We start from the raw sequence: 23957 nt of genomic DNA on the forward strand, positions 1-23957 counted from the left end.
GGTCCGGCTGAGGTTAGCACTCAGGCCCCATCTCCCTAAACCCAACAAGCTGGAGTTGGCCCAGCTGGTCACGTCCTCCTTCTTGAAACACGTTCTCCCCTTGGTTTTGAAGCCGTTCCATCTTGGCACCTGTCCTCCCTCACTGGTGCCTGGCTCTCCGTGTCCTCCGCTTCTCCCTTCTCTTCCGACCTCCAGCTCTGGGGACGCCCATCAACTCCTCAAGCCTCATCTCTTCTCTGTTCCCACGCAGTCTGCAAGTGGGCTCGTTAGTCCCAAAGCTTTAGATACCAGCCAGATTTCTATCTCCAGTTTGGGATGCCCCCTTCAAACCTCTAACCTAATTGATGCCCAGCTGCCTCCTCCACACATCCATTTAGATCAAACAGGCGCTTCCAAGGAGCTTGTCTAAAGCCATGTTGCTGATCCTCTCCTCAAACCTGCTGCCTCCTCTGTCATCCCATCTTATTCTTCCAGTTGCTTGAGCCAGAACCTTAGCACCTTCTGTCCTTAACGCCTCTTTTTTTTTTTTTTTTTTTTCCTTTTTTAAACTGTTGTCCTCCAGTACACTGGCCAGTCCTGTCATCTCTACCTTTGAAATCTATCCAGAATGGTACCACTTTCTCTCTGGACCCACTGCTGCCTTCATAGCCCAAACGGTCATTCATTTTTTTTTCTATCTGGATTATTACAATAGTTTCTCAGCCAGGCTTTTGGTTTCTACCCTCCCCGACCCTCAACGGTCTGTTTCTACGTAGCAAACCGGGGCGAATGTTAAGACATGTGAGTCAGGTTTCTCCTCTGCTCAGAATCCTCCAGCGCCTTCCCGTCTCACTCAGAACCAAGACCACAGTCCTCGCCACCTGCTACAGGCCCGGGCGTGACCCAGGCCTCTGCCCTGTCGCTGATCTCACCTCCTCCTATCACCACGCACCCTCGGTAGTTCGGCCGTGATGGCCTCCTCGCTGGCCCTGGACACGACAAGCACGTCCCTCTATCAGGGCCTTTGTGCTTATTCCACTGCCTGCAATTCTCTTCCTTGTTTTTGGTCTTCTTTTTTTTTTTTTTAAGGGCCGCACCCACAGCACATGGAAGCTCTCAGGCTAGGGGTTGAATCGGAGCTACAGCTACCCACCTACACCACAGCCACAGCAACGCAGGATCTGAGCCACATCTGCGACCTACATCATAGCACACGGCAATGCCAGATCTTTAACCCACTGAGCGAGGCCAGGGATCGAACCTGTGTCCTCATGGATACTAGTTGGAGTCGTTACTGCTGAGCCCCATTGGTCCTTTGCTTTATTTGATTTCAGCTGAAACGTCATCTCTGTTCACCTATCTAAAATAGTACCCCTGAACCTATCTTTCTTCTTATTTTTGCCTTGTTTTTATTCTCAGCACCATCTCCCTCTCTCATCTGTTTATGATCTAGCTATCTGTCTATCTATCCATCCACCCACCCATCCATCTAGCCATCCATCCATATCTTATCTATGTATCTATCTAGCTAATCGTCTATCTGTTGCTCTGTTTCTCTAGAATATAAGCTCGCGAGAGAGGAACTTTATTCTTAGGTAGTGCCATTTTCCCAGTAGAACTGGGCCTGGGCCATAGGAGACATTCAGTGTCGTGGAACAAAAGGGGAACTGTTCTCAATGTTCCCCTTTGTGACCTTGTGCCTTTGCGACTGGGTGAGACCTTCACCTGATATCAACCTAGTGTCTCTCAAATGTCAACCGTAGTTACTCATCACCTGTATTGTTGTCTCCTCAATAGTCGCTGCATTCATTAATTTTGTTAATTGAAATTCCTTTACTAGAAAAGAAAGTTTGTGCAGCATGATAATGTAAGAAAGAAGTATCTCTTCTTGAATTTTAGCTACATACCACTACCATTATCTGAGTCTGGAACCCACTTTTTCTTGGTTAAAATGGAGATTGTGAAGTTGTAGAGAGGTGTTAGGGAGATAGCACCCGTCTGAGTCTTTCTCTGAGAGGCGGTCAGGGAGTGGGGAGAGAACCCAAAAGGCAGTCACTTTCTCCCCAAGCTGTTTGGTGCTGCCTGTCTCCGTCTCTGTAAACCACTTACTGCCAGCTTCCAGAGCCAGTAGGTGTGGGCTCCACGCTGTGGGAACCACTGCACTAACCCACACATACCTGGACTTGGGCACCTGTTTGTTCAGGTCTGCTTTCTGTTCCTGATCCTTCAGTTGGTTCCAGCACATCAACTGCCTTTGTTTTCTTGCCTCAGTGGCAGTTCTGCATCTCTTTTCTGGTGACCACCGCAGCTCCGGAGTTCGTGTCAGTCTGAACACTGGCCCTATGATGGGAGAGCCCAAGGGCAGGAGAAAAATGCGTGTCTTTGACTTTGAGGTTCTCATGTTTAATTTTCTCCAATGATTGAGCCATAATTTACCTCTGCTTAAATCATTGCAAGAGGGAAAAAACAAATTAAAGTTGCTGGCAAAGTATAGATAGTCTAATTAAAAGTGAAAACAAACCCTATAGGAAAAATAGTTTACGTAGAAATCTGATAATTGGTTATTTGAAAAATAGTTGATCAGTAGTATCAGTTTTGTTAAACAAATGAGAATGAAAATTAAAACGAAGTCAGGATTTGGAAAATATACTTAACGGTCAGTATAAAAGATTCACATCTAAGTTGAATGTTCTTTTCAAGTGTAGGCTAATACATCTTATAAAAAGTAGGTGGTTACTTACAAGTAGATGTACTATCCCCAATGATGCAAAAAAAAAAAAAAAGTTAGAGGTCGTGAATATAAGGCTGATAGAGAAAAATAATAAATTCGTTAAATAGTTTCTAAAGGGGCATCTGATACCAATGTCTTTAAAATTTTCAGACTTTCTAGGAATCAGTAATTCATTCAGCGATAAAAAATGTTAAAAATATGGTAAGTTATGGCGTATCGATAATCCGTAAAATGGATAGAGTAAAAATATCTTTTAAAGATGTTGAGAAAAATGAGAAAATACCCATAACTTGCATAGATAGTAAGCACCCAGATCCAAGCCGCGTCTGCAACCCACACCACTGCTCACGGCAACACCGGATCCTTAACCCACTGACTGAGGCCAGGGATCGAACCCACAACCTCATGGTTCCTAGTTGGATTTGTTAACCACTGAGTTGCTTACATTCAACACAAAATGTGCAAATCAGGCCATTGCAGGCAGTCACCTGCTCTGCTTCGGAGCCTGTCTTAACGCTCGCAGACATTTTCAGGTGTCTCTTTCAAGGATAAGCATTAGGAGGGATGGAATTACTGGACAGGCCTCCATCATGGGGAATGAGGGCAGGGGCTGAGTGAGGTTGTCCAGGAAGCGAACTCTGTGTGGTTTTAGGAATTCTGTACTCTGCTTTCTTCCTTGGAAAGTGATGGGGTTGGACTCCCAGAGGGTTTCCAAGGTCCCCTACAGTCTCCCATCTTTGAGAAGTGGAGGAGAGGCCTTTGGGCTCATACATTTGGGGGGCATCAGGAGAGGAGTGTCTCTTTCCTCTTGTGCCCACATTAATACTGACCTGTCCAGTTGTCCTGACTGCCGCCGCCCCACCTGAGGAACCTGCCTCCTCCTGACTTACTCTTCATCCCTAAGGAGGGGCAGACCGCTCAGAAGCAGCCTAGAGCCAGAGACACAGCCCCGGGCCCCATGGACAGCAGGGTGAGGAGCACATCTGTGCCTGGAAGGCAGGGAGAGCAAGGAGCCGGAGAGCAGGGTTGGGTTCTTGGGCCAAGGAGAGGTGTGTGGGCCTCACACTTGGATTATTTGCAGAGCCGCTCTTGGCCTCTAGGGGGCAGGACCCAGTGGGCATTGTTAAAAGCACATAGGTAGTAATTACCTTGGGCCTGGCTGGGCCCAACTCTCCTGGGCTCCACATCACCTCCTGTGGGGTTTTCGCCTGGGAAGATGTTGCTTTATGCGGTTTAATTTGTAATGTTTGTCTACAGGGGCTATTTTAATATTTTCTTACTCTTTTCTTCAGTCCAGGGAATTCATCTTGTTTATTCCATCAGATCAGAACTCCAGGGTTCATGTCAATGAGTGTTTTAAAAAACTGCAATAAAATAAGCATATGAACTGTATCTTCTTAACCGTGGAAAGTATACAGTTCAGTGAGGTTGAAGACACTTCTATGGTGGGCAGTTAACTCCTGGACTCTTTTCATTTTCCCCAAATGAAACCCTGATTCATTAAAAACCCCCTGTCTCTCCCTCTCCCTCTGCTTTTCACAGTCACCCTTCTACTTTCCATCTCTATGAATGTGACTACTCTAAGTATCTCACACAATACTTGTCCTTTCATGACTACCTTATATTACTTAAAGTCCTCAAGGGCCATCAGTGTGGCTGCACGGTCAGGATTCCCTCCTTTTTGTGGCTGAAAAACACTCCCTTGTATGGATGTGGCACATTTTGTTTCTTCACTCATCTGTCTGTACACTTGGTTTGCCTCTACCTTTCGGCTGCTGTGAGCAGAGCTGCTGTGAGCAAGTGCACAGATAGCTCTTCAAGGTCTTGCTCTCACTTCTTTTGGGTATAGACTAAGAAGTGGTCTTTGCAGGATCAGGTGGTAATTCTATTTTTTTTTTTTTTTGGTCTTTTTGCCATTTCTAGGGCTGCTCCCGTGGCATATGGAGGTTCCCAGGCTAGGGGTCGAATCGGAGCTGTAGCCACTGGCCTACGCCAGAGCCACAGCAACGCGGGATCCAAGCCGCATCTGCAACCTACACCACAGCTCACGGCAACGCTGGATCGTTAACCCACTGAGCAAGGCCAGGGACCGAACCCGCAACCTCATTTTTCCTAGTTGGATTCGTTAACCACTGCGCCACGGCCACAACGGGAACTCCTCTTTCTTTTTCTTGACTGATTGCTCTGACTGGGGTTTCTAGTGTTATCTTGAACAGAAGTGGTGAAGGCCCTTGTCTTGTTTCTTGTCTTAGAGGTAAAGCGTTTAGCTTTTCACCATTGAGTGTGATGTTAGCTGTGGGCTTTTCATATATGGCCTTTATTACACTGAGGTAGTTTCCTTCTATTCCTAATTTGTTATGTGTTTTTATCATGAAAGGATGTTGAATTTTGTAAAATAATTCTCTATCACTTGAGATGATCTAGTGCTTCCCCCCGCCCCCCGCTTCATTCTGTTTATGTGCTCTATTATATTGATTGATTTTTGTATGTGGAACCCTCCTTGCAGTCCAGGAGTAAATCCTACTTTGTCATGGTGTATGAGCCTTAGAATGTTCTTTTGAATTCTGTTTGCTATTATTTTGTTGAGGATTTTTGCTCCAATATTCATTAGGCCCATTGGTATGTAGTTTTCTTCCTTGTAGTGTCTTTGTCTGGCTTTGGCATCAGGTTAAAGCTGGCCTCATAAAATTGTTTGGAATTGTTCCTTCCTCGTTTGAGGAAGATTAGTGTTAATTTTCCCCTAGATGGTTGGTAGAATTTGTCATTGAAGCCGTGTCTGTCTTGAACTTGTCTTTGTTGAGAAGTTTTTGATCACTGATTCAATCTCTTTACTAGTTATGGGTGTATTGAGATTTTCCAGTTCTTCTTTATTCATTCTTGGCAGGTTGTATACTTCTGGGATTTTATTCATTTCATTTAGTTATCCAATTTGTTGGCTGCAGTTGTTCATATCATTCTCTTATAATCCTTTTTATTTCTGTAAAATTGCGAGTCATGTCCCCTCTTTTTTTTTTCTCTAATTTTGTTACTTCAGTCTTCTCTCTCTTTTTTCTTTGTCCAGTCCAGCTAAAGTTTTGTCCATTTAGTTGATTGCACTTGATCATGGGGTGTAATCCTTTTAATGTGCTGTGGAATTTGGTTTAATAGTATTTTACTGAGAATTTTTGCATCTCTGTTCATCAGGGATATTGGCCTAGGAGTTCCTGTTGCGGCTCAGTGGTAACGAACCTAACTAGTATCCATGAGGATGTGGGTTTGATCCCTGACCTTGCTCAGTGGGTGAAAGTATCCAGTGTTGCTGTGAGCTGCCCTGTAGGTTGCAGAAGCAGCTTGGATCTGGCAATGCTGTGGCTGTGGTGTAGGCTGGCAGCTGCAGCTCTGATTCATCCACTAGCCTGGGGACTTCCATATGCCACAGGCACAGCCTCCCCCCCCCAAAAAACTCCTTAACTTCAGTTGCCTAAGAATCCTTCTTTTTCTTTTTTTTTTTGGCTGTGCCCATGGCATATGAAAGTTTCTGGGCCAGGGATCAAACCCACACCACAGTAGCAACCTGAGCCACAGCAGTGACAACACTGGATCCTTAACGTGCTACATTACATGGGAGCTCCATAAAACTCTCCTTCGTTATAGCTCTGCACCTTCCGACTTCATACTATCAGTGTCATAAATGACATCTTTGTATGTTGTGTAGCTGCTAATATAGAGTTATAGTTATTTTTGTGCTTCTGTCTTTAAATCTTAGAATAGAAAATTAAACAAATCAAAATGATGAAAACATAGGTTTTTATATTCGTCCATCTATTTGCCTTTATTTAGAACTATATAGTTTTGTGTGGTTCTGAGTTACTGTACAGAAAAAAAGAGCAAATCCATTTCCAGCAGCCTGTCAGAGACTATTCCTTCTTTAGAGGTATTTGAAAATTTCTGGCTTCTGTTACTGTTGAAGTAACTTCATCAGTGTCGATTTATTGATTAAAGTCCTGCAATAATTTAATGGGAATAAGCCCATCACATTTCAGTCAGTATCCGTAAGGCCTTTTTTTGTGTGAGTATAATTTCTGGGCATGTAGTAACACACTTTTAGGTTTTCTCTCCGTGTATATATTCTGAGAGAATCGAGGCTGTCACGGAAATCTTGGCTTTTAGTGGCAGGCACCAGAGTTGTCCCATAAGAGCGTATTTCTGCAGTAAGTTGAGTTCTTTTTTTGAACTTTTCTGAACTAGTCTGGTTATAGTCTGAACTTCCTAAGGTTCATGTGGCATGTCGAGGTTGTTGTCTAATATTCAACAAGGATTATGCCAACAAAGAGGTGCTGCAGGAAAACACTATCAGATATGTGTCATCCTTGGTTACTTAATTTGAGTTGCAACATCCTCCATCTGGCTGCTGATCTCAGGCACTCCCCTTGCTTTCTATCTCTGTCTTCCAGGTTGACAACCTGGGACATTTTGAACTTAGCTCATGGAATCCTAGCACCTGGGCACAGAGAACAGGTAGTACTGCCTCCCCATATGACAGACCGGGAGTTGAGAGCAAGAGGGCCTTGTCCACGGTCAAGTGAGTGAATGACAGATTGGAGCAGACCTTGCCGGTCTAGCCTCCCAGGATGGCTTCCTCCCAGCAACACTGTTGTAGTTTCTCCTTTATGTCTTCTGCCATCTCATGTCTGGTCTGATCCAGCTGGTCCCTGCTTTCCCCTCCCTTCCTTCTCTAGTGCTCCTCAGACACCCTCTGTGGCCCTTGACCACATTTTTAGAAGGAATACTTTGCCTCCGTTTATCACTATTATTTTTTTTGTCTCTAAGTCTTTTTAGGGCCGTACCTGTGGCACATGGATGTTCCCAGGCTCGAGGTCCAATCGGAGCTGAGGCTGCCGGCCTACACCACAGCTACAGCAATGTTGGATCTGAGCTGCGTCTGTGACCTACACCACAGCTCATGGCAACACCAGAATCTTAAGCCACTGAGCAAGGCCAGGGATCGAACCTGCGTCCTCTTGGATGCTAGTCGGGTTCGCTAACTGCTGAGCCGTGATGGGATCTCTGACTTTGCCTCAGTTTATAAAGATGTCCCGGATGAGGCTGATGGGAGGCCTGGTCCTTGTCCACTTGGCTTCATCATCTTCTGACGTCTGTTTTCCACCTTTAGAGGTGGCCCTTGCTCCAAAAGAGCTGCTTCAGCCTTGGCCTCTCAGCTCATCTTATTGTGCCCACTCGAGCTGCTGCCCTGTTTCTTCCACTCCACCTTTCTGCCCTTAGACATGCCTTCTCTTCCAAGCTAGCAAGTTCTGTGTGTGGTCTCCCGCAGAGAGCTGTGCTGGAGTCCAGGGAAAGAGCTTGAGAGTGGCTTGTAGAAGGCCCTGGAACGGGAGGTGAGGCCAAGCGTCAGAATTTGGCCAGCCAGGAGAGAAAGGCTGAGCATAAAAAGTGCCTCACGGTCATTCAGTTGGATAAGCATGTCTTCCTAAGCTCTTCTCACCAGGCCTGGTGCTGGGTGGTGGAGCAGTAAAACCAAATTTACTTCCATCAAGACGTCCAGGGGTTCCCATTGCGGCTCAGCACTAACAAACCCCACTAGTATCCATGAGGACACGAGTTCGATCCCTGGCCCTGCTCAGTGGGTTAAGGCTCTGGCGTTGCCGTGAGCTGTGGTATAGGTCGCAGACGTGGCTCGGATCTGTTGTTGCTGTGGCTGTGGTGTAGGCCAGCAGCTATAGCTCTAATTCGACCCCTAGCCTGGGAACCTCCATATGCCGCGGAAGTGGCCCAAAGAAATAGCAAAAAAAAAAAAAAAAAAAAATCAGCAAAGGTAAGAGGCAGATAGGCCCCAAACGTCCAGCTTTCCCCGCCCAGTAGAGTGGTACAGACAGTCCTTAGCTCTCCCAGCAATGACGCGTGACCGCATGTGTGACGCGTTGCCAACAGGGGACACTCACCTGAGCCTTGCTGTCCAGGGCTTACCTTAGGGTTGGTCACCTAAGCATGTGGCTGCCCTTAGTTCTTCAGTCTCCAGGTGCTCCAAAGGTCAAACTGAGGGAGCATGGCCTGAGATCCCTCCCAGGGTTCACGCTGTTGGCGTAAACTATCTGGTGTGGCCCACGGACCCCATGCTACACAGATGCTCTTACTGGCAGCCTGTTTCAAGGGCTTAAAAGGTACCTTCCTGGCGGTGGTCAGGATCAGACCTTTCTCTGGAATATGCAGAGTTTGCACAGCTCAGGTCTGCTGAGTTAATCCTTCGCTACGTACTCGCATAGCTCTGTCTCGTCACCCAAGGCCCAGCACCAATCTGACCTCCTCAGAGAGACTTTTGCCTGCCCTGCACCTCTTCCTTTCATTTTTGCCTTGGTCTGTTGTCGTCATGGCTCTTCGGAACACCTCGTGTTTTCTTGTTTGCGTCTCATCGCCCTCGTCCCTCGAGAGGGCAGCTTCTTGGAGGGTGCAGTTTTTGTTGATGGTGTGTATGTCAAATGCCAAGAGCAGAGAATGGCAAAGAATAGGTCTATAAGTGACACAAAAAAAAGCCCTGTGTGCATATTTTATTTTTGATTTTTTTCATTAAAGTATAGTTGATTTATTTGGAATGGATGGGCAATGGGGTCCAACTGCCCAGCTCAGGGAACTGTGTGTGATTGGGTCCCTTCGCTCCAAACAGAAACTGAAGAAACATTTTTTTTTTTTATCTTTTGTCTTTTTGTTGTTGTTGTTGTTGTTGTTGCTATTTCTTGGGCCGCTCCCGCGGCATATGGAGGTTCCCAGGCTAGGGGTTGAATCGGAGCTGTAGCCACCGGCCTACGCCAGAGCCACAGCAACGCTGGATCCAAGCCGCGTCTGCAACCTACACCACAGCTCACGGCAACGCTGGATCGTTAACCCACTGAGCAAGGCCAGGGACCGAACCCGCAACCTCATGGTTCCTAGTCGGATTCGTTAACCACTGCGCCACGTCGGGAACTCCTCTTTTTTTTTTTTTTTTTTTGTCTTTTGTTGTTGTTGTTGTTGTTGTTGCTATTTCTTGGGGGTAATTCTAATTTTAAGGAGGAACCACCATACTGTTTCCCATAGCAGCTCCACAATTTTATATTCTCACTACCAGGGCGCAAGGGTTCCAATTTCTTCACCTCCTCACCCACACTTACTATTATTTTTTATTTATTAAAGTTTATTAGGTACAAAGAAATGAGTGAATATCATTAAATATAAATGACTTGTGAAACCCTAGGGGAATCACAGACGAGAGTCAGCAAGAGTATGCGATGATGGTAGGGGTGCTCAAGCTTGGATGCTCCTGCATATGAGTTCATGGTTGCAGGGCTAAACCTCTGTCCTGCCAGAGGGAACTCACTGTGCCAGCATGAGTTCAAAAGGCTTGAATTCAGTGATGGACCGAATTCAGAGATGGGTTCTTGAGGACCCATGTGCCGCCAGATTCCTGAGCTTTCTCCCTAGTTGCAATTTTTGGCTTCTGCTTGCTCCTTCCCACTGTCTTTGAGTTTTCTTTTCCTTTGTTCTTTTATCGACCACGGCATTTGGAAGTTCCTGGGCCAGGGGTCAAATCCGAGCTGTAGCTGTGACCTGTGTCACAGCTACGGCAGTGCCAGACCCTTAACCTCCTGCGCCCCAGCAGGAACTCCATGTCCTTGGTTAGTTTGTTAATAAAATTTTTATCTCAGTGATGCTGAGCATGAAGGTATTCTTACCTCATCAGGACAGGCAGTCAACTCTGAAGGCGGACCTGCCTTTTTCTAGGGCCTTCCTAATCTTCGTCACCATATGTCTGGGAGGGAAGTGGAGTAGATACTGGTAGAGATATACTTCATTTTATTGTGTTTCACTTGATTGCACTGTGCAGATACTGCCCCCCCTTTTGTTTTTTAACATTTTGAAGGTTTGTCATCAGCCCTGCATCAAGCAAGTCTCTCCATACCATTTTTCCAACAGCATTTGCCCACTTCATGTCTCACATTTTGGTAATCTCACAATATTTTAAAGCCTCAACGAGCAAAAAGGTTTATTGAAGGTTTAGATCATGAGTACCTTTTTTTTAGCAATAAAATATTTATGTATTTAAATTTTATTGTAATATAGTTGCTTTATAATATCTTGTTAGTTTCAGGTGGATGGCAAAGTGATTCAGTTATACATATAACATATATGCATTCTTTTTCAGATTGTTTCCTTCATGTTGGTAATTACACAGAATATTGAGTAGAGTGCCCTGTGCTGTAAGTAGGTCCTTGTTGGTTCTCTCTTTTATATATAGTAGTGTGGTATATGTTAATCCCAGACTCTTCATTTGGCCCTATTCCCATGTTTCCCCTTTGGTAACTATAGTTTATTTTCAAAATATGTGAGTCTATTTCTCTTTTGTAGATATGTTCATTTGTATCATTTAAAAAATTAGATTCTGCATATGAGTGATATAATTTCTTTCTTTGTCTTTCTTCACGTAGTATGACAATCTGTAGGTCCATCTATGTTACTACAAATGGCATTATTTCCTATTTCCTTCTTTTTTATGGCTGAGTAATATTCCATTGTATATATGTACCACATCTTCTTTATCCATTCCTCTGTCAATGGACATTTATTGTTATATTGTTTCCATGTCCTTTTTCCTCTTTTTTATCCATGTTTCCCCCCCCCCTCACTTTTTTTTAGGACCTCACCTGCATCATATGGAATTTCCCAGGCTAGGAGTTAAATCAGAGCTGCAGCTGCTGGCCTACTCCATAGCCACAGCAATGCAGGATTCAAGTCGGATCTGTGACCTACACCACATCTCGTGGCAATGCCAGATCCTTAACCCACTGAGCAAGGCCAGGGATAAAACCTACATCCTCATGGATACTAGTCAGGTTCTTAACCTGCTGAGCCACCATGAGAACTCCTCTTTCCATGTTTTAGCTATTGTAAATAGTGCTGCAGTGAACGTTGGGGCGCACGTATTTTTTTCAAATTCTAGTTTTCTCTGGATATATGCCCAGAGTGGGATTGCCGGAGTGTGTGTATGATGGTTCTATTTTTAGTTTTTATAAGAACCTCCACACTACTCTCCATAGTGGTTGAACGAATTTACATTCCTGCCAACAGTGTAGAAGGGTTCCCTTTTCTGCACACCCTCTTCAGTGTCTGTTTTGTGCAGACATTTTGATGATGGCCATTATGTTTTGAGGTGATACTTCATACTTGTAGTTTTGATTGCATTTCTCTAATAATTAGTGATGTTGAGTATTTTTTCATGTGCTTTTTGGCTGTCTGTCTTCTTTGGAGAAATGTCTGTTTAGATCTTCTGCCCATTTTGATTGGGTTGTTTGTTTTTTTTGATATTTTTTGATATTTTAGAGATTATTCCCTTGTCAGTCACTTCATGTGCAAATATTTTCTCCCATTTTGTGGGTTGCATTTTCATTTTGTTTATGATTTCCTTTGCTGTACAAAAGCTTTTAAGTTTATTTAGGTCTCATTTGTTTATTTTTGGTTTTATTTTCATTACTGTAGGAGGTGGGTCCAAAAAGATTTTGCTGCAATTTATGTCAAAGAGTGTTTAGCCTGTTTTCCTCTAAGAATTTTAGTGTCTGGCCTTTAGGTCTTTAACCCATTTTTATTTATTTTTGTGTTTGGTGTTAGAGAGTGTTCTAATTTCATTCTTTTACATGTAGCTGTCCAGTTTCCCAGCACCACTTATTGAAGAGACTTTTTTCTTTTTTTGTCTTTTTAGGGCCACTCCCATGGTACATGGAGGTTCCTAGGCTAGGGGTCCAATCAGAGCTGTAGCTGCCAGCCTACACCAGAGCCACAGCAACACGGGATCTGAGCTGTGTCTATGACCTACAGCACAGCTCATGGCAATGCTGGATCCTTAACCCACTAAGCGAGGCCAGGGATCGAACCCGTGTCCTCATGGATGCTAGTCGGCTTCATTAACTGCTGAGCCACGACGGGAACTCCCGAGGAGACTTCTTTCCGTTGTATATTCTTGCCTCCTTTCTCATAGATTATTTGACCCTAGGTGTATGGGTTTGTTTTTGGACTTTCTATCCTGTTCCACTAATCTATATTTCTGTTTTTGCACCAGTACCATATTGTTTTGATTAGTGTAGCTTTGTAGTAGATTCTTCCATGTTCACAAATCAATCGATGTGACAGACCACATTAACAAACTGAAGAATAAGAACCATATAATCGTCTCAATAGATGCCGAAAAAGCTTTTGACAAAATTCAACGTAGATTTATGATAAAAACTCTCCAGAAAGTGGGCATAGAAGGAAACTACTTCAACATAACAAAGGCCATCTATGACATACTCACAGCTAACATTCTCATTGGTGAAAAGAGAAGAGAATTTCCTCGAAGATCTGGAACAAAATAAGGATGTCTATTCTCACCACTTTTTTTTGGAAGTCCTAGCCACGGCAGTCAGAGAAGAAAAAGAAATAAAAGGAATCCAAACTGGAAAAGAAGTGAAATGGTCACTGTTGGCAGATGACATGATACTATACTTTGAAAATCTTAAAGAGGCCACCAGAAAACTGCTAGAGCTCGTTAGTGAAATCCGTAAAGTTGGAGGAGACAAAATTAATACACAGACATTTCTTGCAATCCTATGTGCTAATAATGAAAGATCAGAAAGAGAAGTTAAGGAAATGATCCCACTTACCAGCGCATCAAATAGAAAAAAATACTTAGGAATAAACCTACCTAAAGAGACAAAAGACCTGTACTCTGAAGTCTATAAGACACAGATGAAAGAAACTGAAAATGACCCAAACAAGTGAAAAGCTACACCATGCTCTTGGATTGGAAAAATCAGTAGTTTCAAAGTGACTGTACTCCTCAGGGCAATCTACAGAGTCAGTGCAATCCTTATCAAGGGAGTACCCGTCGTGGCGCAGTGGTTAACGAACCCGACTAGGAACCATGAGGTTGCGGGTTCGGTCCCTGCCCTTGCTCAGTGGGTTAACGATCCGTCGTTGCCGTGAGCTGTGGTGTAGGTTGCAGACGCGGCTCGGATCCAGCGTTGCTGTGGCTCTGGAGTAGGCTGGTGGCTACAGCTCCAATTCGACCCCTAGCCTGGGAACCTCCATATGCTGCGAGAGCAGCCCAAGAAAATGGCAAAAAGACAAAAAAAAAAAAAATCCTTATCGAATTATCAATGGCATTTTTCACAGAACCAGAACAAAAAAATTTAAAATTTGTATGCAAACACCAAAGACCCCAAATGGCCAAGCAAGCAATCCTGAGAAAGAGAAATGGAGCTGGAAGAATCAGGCTCCCTGACTTTAGCAATAAAGTACTTTAAAATTAAGGTATTTACCTTGTTTGTTTAGACACAATGCTGCCGCACGCTTAATAGATTGCAGTGTACTAGAGACATAATTTATATGCACTGGGAAACCAAAAAGTTTGCGTGGCTTGCTTTACTGTGGCGATCTGATACTGAACCTGTGCTGTCTCTGAGGCGTACGTGTGTGTGTGTGTGTGTGTGTGTGTCTGTGTGCGTGTATGTGTATAGTAGCCATGCTCATGAGCTTGAGCTGATATCTCATTGTGGTTTGGATTTGTACTTCCCTAATGATTAGGGCTGGTGAGCATTTTTTCATGTTGGAATAAACAAATGGCTTGTTGGCCATTTGTATATCTTTGAAGAAATGTCTATTTGTTTGCCAATTTTAAAACCAAATCTTTTAAAAAATTGCTAAGTTGTAGGGGTACTTTATGTAATCTGGATATTAAGCCCTTATGAGATATACGATATGTAAATATTTCCTCCCATTTCATAGGTTGCATATTCACTCTTTTAATTGTGTCCTTTGATGCACATACGTTTTTCATTTTGATGACCAGATTATCTATTTTTTTCTTTTGTTTCCTGTGCTTTTGGTGTCGTGTCCAAGCAATTACTCCAAAATGCAGTGTTATGAAGGTTTATCCCTATGTTTGCTTCTAAGAATTTTATAGTTTTAGATTTTACATTTAGGTCTTTGACCCAGTTTTAGTTTATTTCTTTATTTATTTGCTTTTTAGGGCCGCACCTATGGCATATGGAGGTTCCCCGGCTAGGGGTCACATCGGAGCTGTAGCTGTTGGCCTACGCCATGGCCACAGCAATGTGGAATCTGAGCCATGTCTGCGACCTACACCACAACATCTACATGGCAACACTGGATCCTTCACCCACCGAGCGATGCCAGGGATCGAACCTTCGTCCTCATGGATACTAGTCAGATTCGTTTCTGCTGAGCCACGATGGGGACTCCACTTTCAGCAAATTGTTATGGCTTTCAAGGTACAAGTGTTTTGCCTCCTTGGTTAAATTTATTTCTAAGTATTTTATTCTTCTTGATGCTATTGTAATGGAATCATTTAACAAATTTTCTTTGATGCTTTTTGTCATTAATGTACAGAAACACAATTGATTCCTTAAGATTGACTTTTATATCCTGCATCTTTTATGAATTTAGTAGTTGTAACATTTTGTGTGTGTGCAATCTTTCGAGTTTACAGCATATACGATCCTTTCATCTGTGAACAGAGGTAATTTTACTTTCTTTCCATTGTGCATGCCTTTTCTTTCTTTTTCTTGACTGATTGCTCTGACTGGGGTTTCTAGTGTTATGTTGAACAGAAGTGGTGAAGGCCCTTGTCTTGTTTCTTGTCTTAGAGGTAAAGTGTTTAGCTTTTCACCATTGAGTGTGATGTTAGCTGTGGGCTTTTCATATATGGCCTTTATTACACTGAGGTAGTTTCCTTCTATTCCTAATTTGTTATGTGTTTTTATCATGAAAGGATGTTGAATTTTGTAAAATAATTCTCTATCACTTGAGATGATCTAGTGCTTCCCCCCGCCCCCCGCTTCATTCTGTTTATGTGCTCTATTATATTGATTGATTTTTGTATGTGGAACCCTCCTTGCAGTCCAGGAGTAAATCCTACTTTGTCATGGTGTATGAGCCTTAGAATGTTCTTTTGAATTCTGTTTGCTATTATTTTGTTGAGGATTTTTGCTCCAATATTCATTAGGCCCATTGGTATGTAGTTTTCTTCCTTGTAGTGTCTTTGTCTGGCTTTGGCATCAGGTTAAAGCTGGCCTCATAAAATTGTTTGGAATTGTTCCTTCCTCGTTTGAGGAAGATTAGTGTTAATTTTCCCCTAGATGGTTGGTAGAATTTGTCATTGAAGCTGTGTCTGTCTTGAACTTGTCTTTGTTGAGAAGTTTTTGATCACTGATTCAATCTCTTTACTAGTTATGGGTGTATTGAGATTTTCCAGTTCTTCTTTATTCATTCTTGGCAGGTTGTATACTTCTGGGATTTTATTCATTTCATTTAGTTATCCAATTTGTTGGCTGCAGTTGTTCATATCATTCTCTTATAATCCTTTTTATTTCTGTAAAATTGCGAGTCATGTCCCCTCTTTTTTTTTTTCTCTAATTTTGTTACTTAAGTCTTCTCTCTCTTTTTTCTTTGTCCAGTCCAGCTAAAGTTTTGTCCATTTAGTTGATTGCACTTGATCATGGGGTGTAATCCTTTTAATGTGCTGTGGAATTTGGTTTAATAGTATTTTACTGAGAATTTTTGCATCTCTGTTCATCAGGGATATTGGCCTAGGAGTTCCTGTTGCGGCTCAGTGGTAACGAACCTAACTAGTATCCATGAGGATGTGGGTTTGATCCCTGACCTTGCTCAGTGGGTGAAAGTATCCAGTGTTGCTGTGAGCTGCCCTGTAGGTTGCAGAAGCAGCTTGGATCTGGCAATGCTGTGGCTGTGGTGTAGGCTGGCAGCTGCAGCTCTGATTCATCCACTAGCCTGGGGACTTCCATATGCCACAGGCACAGCCTCCCCCCCAAAAAAAAACTCCTTAACTTCAGTTGCCTAAGAACCCTTCTTTTTCTTTTTTTTTTTTTGGCTGTGCCCATGGCATATGAAAGTTTCTGGGCCAGGGATCAAACCCACACCACAGTAGCAACCTGAGCCACAGCAGTGACAACACTGGATCCTTAACGTGCTACATTACATGGGAGCTCCATAAAACTCTCCTTCGTTATAGCTCTGCACCTTCCGACTTCATACTATCAGTGTCATAAATGACATCTTTGTATGTTGTGTAGCTGCTAATATAGAGTTATAGTTATTTTTGTGCTTCTGTCTTTAAATCTTAGAGTAGAAAATTAAACAAATCAAAATGATGAAAACATAGGTTTTTATATTCGTCCATCTATTTGCCTTTATTTAGAACTATATAGTTTTGTGTGGTTCTGAGTTACTGCACAGAAAAAAAGAGCAAATCCATTTCCAGCAGCCTGTCAGAGACTATTCCTTCTTTAGAGGTATTTGAAAATTTCTGGCTTCTGTTACTGTTGAAGTAACTTCATCAGTGTCGATTTATTGATTAAAGTCCTGCAATAATTTAATGGGAATAAGCCCATCACATTTCAGTCAGTATCCGTAAGGCCTTTTTTTGTGTGAGTATAATTTCTGGGCATGTAGTAACACACTTTTAGGTTTTCTCTCCGTGTATATATTCTGAGAGAATCGAGGCTGTCACGGAAATCTTGGCTTTTAGTGGCAGGCACCAGAGTTGTCCCATAAGAGCGTATTTCTGCAGTAAGTTGAGTTCTTTTTTTGAACTTTTCTGAACTAGTCTGGTTATAGTCTGAACTTCCTAAGGTTCATGTGGCATGTCGAGGTTGTTGTCTAATATTCAACAAGGATTATGCCAACAAAGAGGTACTGCAGGAAAACACCATCAGATGTGTCATCCTTGGTTACTTAATGTGAGTTGCAACATCCTCCATCTGGCTGCTGATCTCAGGCACTCCCCTTGCTTTCTATCTCTGTCTTCCAGGTTGACAACCTGGGACATTTTGAACTTAGCTCATGGAATCCTCGTACCTGGGCACAGAGAACAGGTAGTACTGCCTCCCATATGACAGACCGGGAGTTGAGAGCAAGAGGGCCTTGTCCACGGTCAAGTGAGTGAATGACAGATTGGAGCAGACCTTGCCGGTCTAGCCTCCCAGGATGGCTTCCTCCCAGCAACACTGTTGTAGTTTCTCCTTTATGTCTTCTGCCATCTCATGTCTGGTCTGATCCAGCTGGTCCCTGCTTTCCCCTCCCTTCCTTCTCTAGTGCTCCTCAGACACCCTCTGTGGCCCTTGACCACATTTTTAGAAGGAATACTTTGCCTCCGTTTATCACTATTATTTTTTTTGTCTCTAAGTCTTTTTAGGGCCGTACCTGTGGCACATGGATGTTCCCAGGCTCGAGGTCCAATCGGAGCTGAGGCTGCCGGCCTACACCACAGCTACAGCAATGTTGGATCTGAGCTGCGTCTGTGACCTACACCACAGCTCATGGCAACACCAGAATCTTAAGCCACTGAGCAAGGCCAGGGATCGAACCTGCGTCCTCTTGGATGCTAGTCGGGTTCGCTAACTGCTGAGCCGTGATGGGATCTCTGACTTTGCCTCAGTTTATAAAGATGTCCCGGATGAGGCTGATGGGAGGCCTGGTCCTTGTCCACTTGGCTTCATCATCTTCTGACGTCTGTTTTCCACCTTTAGAGGTGGCCCTTGCTCCAAAAGAGCTGCTTCAGCCTTGGCCTCTCAGCTCATCTTATTGTGCCCACTCGAGCTGCTGCCCTGTTTCTTCCACTCCACCTTTCTGCCCTTAGACATGCCTTCTCTTCCAAGCTAGCAAGTTCTGTGTGTGGTCTCCCGCAGAGAGCTGTGCTGGAGTCCAGGGAAAGAGCTTGAGAGTGGCTTGTAGAAGGCCCTGGAACGGGAGGTGAGGCCAAGCGTCAGAATTTGGCCAGCCAGGAGAGAAAGGCTGAGCATAAAAAGTGCCTCACGGTCATTCAGTTGGATAAGCATGTCTTCCTAAGCTCTTCTCACCAGGCCTGGTGCTGGGTGGTGGAGCAGTAAAACCAAATTTACTTCCATCAAGACGTCCAGGGGTTCCCATTGCGGCTCAGCACTAACAAACCCCACTAGTATCCATGAGGACACGAGTTCGATCCCTGGCCCTGCTCAGTGGGTTAAGGCTCTGGCGTTGCCGTGAGCTGTGGTATAGGTCGCAGACGTGGCTCGGATCTGTTGTTGCTGTGGCTGTGGTGTAGGCCAGCAGCTATAGCTCTAATTCGACCCCTAGCCTGGGAACCTCCATATGCCGCGGAAGTGGCCCAAAGAAATAGCAAAAAAAAAAAAAAAAAAAAATCAGCAAAGGTAAGAGGCAGATAGGCCCCAAACGTCCAGCTTTCCCCGCCCAGTAGAGTGGTACAGACAGTCCTTAGCTCTCCCAGCAATGACGCGTGACCGCATGTGTGACGCGTTGCCAACAGGGGACACTCACCTGAGCCTTGCTGTCCAGGGCTTACCTTAGGGTTGGTCACCTAAGCATGTGGCTGCCCTTAGTTCTTCAGTCTCCAGGTGCTCCAAAGGTCAAACTGAGGGAGCATGGCCTGAGATCCCTCCCAGGGTTCACGCTGTTGGCGTAAACTATCTGGTGTGGCCCACGGACCCCATGTCACACAGACGCTCTTACTGGCAGCCTGTTTCAAGGGCTTAAAAGTTACCTTCCTGGCGGTGGTCAGGATCAGACCTTTCTCTGGAATATGCAGAGTTTGCACAGCTCAGGTCTGCTGAGTTAATCCTTCGCTACGTACTCGCATAGCTCTGTCTCGTCACCCAAGGCCCAGCACCAATCTGACCTCCTCAGAGAGACTTTTGCCTGCCCTGCACCTCTTCCTTTCATTTTTGCCTTGGTCTGTTGTCGTCATGGCTCTTCGGAACGCCTCGTGTTTTCTTGTTTGCGTCTCATCAAGTGACACTTAAAAGTGTCACTTAAGTGACACTTAAAAAAAAGCCCTGCGTGCATATTTTATTTTCGATTTTTTTCATTAAAGTATAGTTGATTTATTTGGAATGGATGGGCAATGGGGTCCAACTGCCCAGCTCAGGGAACTGTGTGTGATTGGGTCCCTTCGCTCCAAACAGAAACTGAAAAAACATTTTACATCAACTATAATTGTTGTAAATTAACTTTTAATTTAAAAAGGTATAGTTGATTTATAATGTGCCAATTTCTGCTATACAGCAGTGACTCAGTCATACACGTGCACACACACACACACACACACACACACACACACACACACACACACATTCTTTTAAAAATATTATTTTCCCTCATGGTCTATCCCAGGAACACTTTTCCCCCCCTTTTTCAGGCTCACCTGCAGCATATGGAAGTTCCTGGATCAGGAGTCAATCAGAGCCTCATCTGTGACCTATGCCACAGCGGCAGCAGCGCTGGATCCGTAACCCATAGTGCCGGGCTGGGGATCAAGCTGGCAACACCGCAGAGGTGAGCCGGGTCATTAACCCACTGTGCCCCAGCAGGAATGACCCCCAGGCACACTTTTTTTGGTCTTTTCGGGGCCGCACCCACGACATATGGAAGTTCCCAGGCTGGGGGTCAAACTGGAGCTGCAGCTACTGGCCTACACCACAGCCACAGCAAGGCCAGGGATCGAACCCGAATCTTCATGGATACTAGTTGGGTTTGTTACCACTGAGCCGCGATGGGAACTCCCCGAGCACTTTTTGATGAATGAAGAAATCTGGACCACAAAGGACTGAATTCTAATATCTTTTCTAGCTTTAAGCTACCATTAATCAAGTTAATTTGTTAATATTTTTTTTTTAAAACTAGACTTTGCATTCTCATAAGGAAAGGCAGTTTTTCCCATGGTTTTTCTAACCTGCCCGTTCTCAAAGCTGTTAGGCCAGAGCAGGTGCTTGAGCAATGCTTGTGGAATGCACGACTTTCGTTCTCGAATGTCCTGTAGGCTCATGCTCCCCCCGCCCACCCGCCCCGGGTTTTCCCTTCCTCTGCCTTCCTTCTTCCTTGTTTTGCTAATATGACCTGTGACTCATGCTGCTGACCTCACCCGTGGTTTCCCCCGTTATCTGGGGCTCTTTGGTCATGAGTGGACCCTTCCTGAGATGACGAGCCTGTCTCTCCCTTAAGAGCTGGGGCTCTCTAGTGACTTAGCCCTACAGGACGTTCAGAAAATGCCCGGTGGAAGCACATCTTATCTGAGGCCCATTCTGCCACCACAGGTTTGGATGGCACTTGTCCTAGCGCCCTGGGGCTGCCATGGCTTCAAACAACAGAAATTTCACTTGAGTGGCAAGGTTGACACGGGGAGCGTCGTCACTGGTCCAAGCCCAGTGTTGCCATCATCCCTTTTGCCAGTGGTGGGTCTGTTAAGCCGCCTTTCTAAGGGAGTGATGGGTGCGGCATCAGCAGAAAAATGGTTGCATTTCCTGCAGAGACACGGAACCTTGGGAAGAGCTGGGCGGCCCTCTCACTCGGAGCGAAGAGAGGGAATGCGCTCGCAGGGGCATCCGTGGGCATCCGTCACGCTCAGGTCTCCGTATTTGTCGAACTGGTAAGCCACATGCTGCTGCCGTGTTGACGATGTGAGGGCAAGCTGGACAGGTGGGGGCCCTGCGCTGGAGGGGCTCACGTCCCAGTGAGGAGAGAGACGACAACCAGGCGACAAACACAGCGGTTACGTTATCACCTATGTGCCGAGAAGGAGATGACCTTGGTGCCGAGGTGGCAAGTAACGCCCGGAGGGTCACAAAGGCGTCTTGGAGGACGTGGTGTTTTGAGCTGAGACATGATGGATTGGGTGCCTGGCCCCGCGAACCGCCAGGGTAGGAGCGTTCCAGGTGGCAGAGACGGCAAGTGCCAAGGCCTGGAGGCAGGAAAGCACTTGGCTTTGGCTGAGATGCCAGAAGACCGTGGGTCTGGGGCCCTGAGTGAGGCGGGTAGTGAACAGATGGGGCTGGAGCGGGGGCAGGGACCTCCGGAGCCAGCGGCGGGAGTCGGACTCTAACTAACTGACTGCAGTGGGAGGCCAGGGGCACGTCTTTAGCAGGAGAGCATCACGGCATGTTTCTGCTGTAGGGGCCATGTGGTCGGGGCGGGGAGTGGGGAGCTGCCTGGGAGCTGCCCAGCTGTTCAGATGAAAGATGAGGGCAAGCATGGGCCAGTGGAGGTGGTTCAGAGCAGACCCACTGGAAATGTGTCCTGTGGGAGAAGGGACAGGACCGGAGGATGGATTGAAGGTGGGGCTGAGCGGGAGCGAGCAACTTCGGGTCCTGGAGGAGCAGCCTGTGGTCACTCATAGCAGCGTTCCTTCTGGCCTGTTCCGTACAGTCCAGCCTGCCTTTGGTTGGTGGTGGTGGGGGGGACGCACATCTGACCTCTTCTGGGGCTTTGTTGTGAGAGGTGAAAGCCTAGAATAGCTGAACCAGAGGCCCGACACGGGGAGTGGGGTGCCCGCTTCATGCCTTCGTGTGCTGATTCAGCAGCTTCACAGTCTCGGTTGGGTGAGCCGAGCTCTTCGAGGTTTTTCTTGGCAATTTCGTCACCCTTTCCCTGCTCCTCCATGATGGTGTCAAGATGAATGGGGAGGGGGTTAGAACCTACGGGAATAGGAACGTGGGTCTTGCAGGCCTCTGGGCTCAGGGGATGGGTTTCCCTCGGGCTCTGTCCTGTGGCCTCCACCCTGGAGGGGGGTGCTTCTGGCTGAAGGGGCAGCGGGACGTTGAGGTCCCTCATTGAGATGTCTCGGTGGGGGAGGAGGCTGCTGTGCAGGGTGAGCCCGGGCTGCCCCGAGGTGTCTGGAGTGGGACCTCCAGACAGAAGATAGTCTGCAGAGAGCCCAGGCCCCTGCTTGTCCGCAGGTGTCTTCTGCTCCAAGTTGGGTGGCAGGGGCCCCGAAGTCCCCCCAAGAGGGAGGGAGAAGGGATCTGTATGAGTTTGCTAGGGCTGCCGTATGACAAGACCAGGCAGCTTAAAGAACAGAAATTTATCCTTTCACAGTGCTGGGGGCTGCAAGTCCAAGATCAAGGTGTCAGTAGGGTTGGTTCCTCTCGAGGCCTCTGATTGGCTTGCAAGTGCCAGCCTTCTCCCTGTGTCTTTGCTCGGTGTCCCCTTGTGCTTGTCTGTCCTGATCTCCTCTTCTTAGGAAGCTGTCAGTCACCTGGGTCAGTACTCACCCCTATGACCTGGTGAAGCCTTAGTCACCTCTTGAAAGGCCCCATTTCCACCACAGTCACCTTCTGAGGGTCTGGGGTTAGGACCTCAACCTCTAAATGTGGAGGGGACACAATTCCAGGTAAGAGGATTCTAGGAGAGAGCCCGCGGGTCTGTAGGTGACTGTCAGAGGAAGGGCAAAGGGGACCTGCTGCAGTGAATGTGCCCTGTCACCAGGACTGGAGGGAGGATGGGGTAGAGACCGGGGTGCCGGTGAGAAGGGCCCGCGTCGGCAGGGTTCTCAGGCCCGATGGAACCAGACCTCTGGCCTTAATTGTTAAGCTGTGCTGCATCAGTCCCATGGCTGGAATGGAATACCCACAGGGCGGGAATAGCTTTGAGGCTAACGTTGGTCTCCCTGGTGTCCTTTTCGGGTCTAGAACATGGCTGAGCACACGGCTGAGCACACGGTAGGCCCTCTGCAAAGACACCGCCTGGCTGTTTGTGCAGCACCTGGTGCACACCCGCGAGCACCGCCTGTCCTCATGGTGTTTGGGGATTTCCAAATAGCCGGTATCAAGAGGATCTGAACCTCAAACATGCCTGGGAGGTCAGCAGGAGGTTCTTGTCTGGTCTTGTTTGGATTTACCGTCCTGGGTCGGGCATGAGACACTCCCAGTGTGGCGGGGAAACATCAGACCCACGAGCAGACCGATTCGGTACAGCAGGAGGCCACTGCTTTGGGAGTGCTTTTTTTTTTTTTTTTTTTTTTTTTGTCTTTTTGCTATTTCTTGTACCACTCCCTCAGCATATGGAGGTTCCCAGGCTAGGGGTAAATCGGAGCTGTAGCCACCAGCCTACGTCAGAGCCACACCAATGCAGGATCCGAGCCGCGTCTGCAACCTACACCACAGCTCACGGCAACGCCGGATCGTTAACCCACTGAGCAAGGGCAGGGATTGAACCCGCAACCTCATGGTTCCTAGTCGGATTCGTTAACCACTGGGCCACGACGGGAACTCCCGCTGTTCTCTGTTCTGAAACCCGTATTGGTCAGATGATGGAGCTCCTGTGATGGTTCTTTATTTTTCTTTTCTCTTACATTTTCCATCTTTTGTCTCTATTTTTCTTTTGTTTATTTTTTTTTCTTTTTCTTTTTAGGCCCACACCTGCAGCATGTGGAAGTTTC

At 46.0% G+C, this 23957-nt stretch overlaps 1 protein-coding gene across 1 annotated transcript in view; it reads left to right on the forward strand.

The window, feature by feature from the left end:
- Positions 1-12465, forward strand: part of ZSCAN25 (zinc finger and SCAN domain containing 25) — a 39732-nt gene extending 27267 nt beyond the window's left edge. Inside the window, exon 8 of the transcript XR_014840062.1 lies at positions 10884-12465. The gene's annotated coding sequence lies outside the window, so the exon portion shown is untranslated. The remainder of the gene's footprint in view (positions 1-10883) is intronic.
- The last annotated feature ends 11492 nt before the right edge of the window (positions 12466-23957 follow it).

This window comes from Sus scrofa, chromosome 3, assembly GCF_054392235.1.
Source record: "Sus scrofa isolate SSC_HxYL_T2T_F1_AM1 chromosome 3, Sscrofa_HxYL_maternal_Yorkshire_Landrace_v2.0, whole genome shotgun sequence".
In the NCBI taxonomy this organism is placed as follows: Eukaryota; Metazoa; Chordata; class Mammalia; order Artiodactyla; family Suidae; genus Sus; species Sus scrofa.